We start from the raw sequence: 568 nt of genomic DNA, 5'->3' as shown, positions 1-568 counted from the left end.
GAGTCATTATAACCATGCTTGATATGACCGTTATGCCTGTTGCGACGTTATTCAGGCGTCGGAATCGGTAAGATATTTGTCATCCTAAAATGGCCCCATCTAGCTGTAGCGAACAACTTAGGTGTGAGAGTGTCAATCCCCATATATATATATATATATATATATATATATATATATATATATATATATATATATATATATATATATATATATATATATATATATATATCCATACACAATTACCTCGCTCTCCTTCCAGAAGACTCTGGTTATAATTACAGGGCTTAGAGTGTACGCTAGGTAGGTACGATGAAGGTAGTGTCTCACTAGAGTATTAACGTTGTGACACCCAAAATTTCCAACCAATTTAAACTTTAAAAAGACATGTCAAGTTCATCAAAACATTACAACTTTGTTTTCAAAATACTAATTATCAGAGTTTTCCCAGAAACATAAACATAATAGGAGGAGCCGTATGATCACGCCTTTGCCTTGCCGCAATCTCCTGATGTACCTGAAACAATAAATTGAAACTGTAAGCCTGAAAGATTAGTGAGTTACCCCTAAA

This window comes from Lactuca sativa, chromosome 4 (genome assembly GCF_002870075.4).
Source record: "Lactuca sativa cultivar Salinas chromosome 4, Lsat_Salinas_v11, whole genome shotgun sequence".
NCBI classification, from domain to species: Eukaryota; Viridiplantae; Streptophyta; class Magnoliopsida; order Asterales; family Asteraceae; genus Lactuca; species Lactuca sativa.
Note: the sequence above shows the minus strand (reverse complement) of the source record.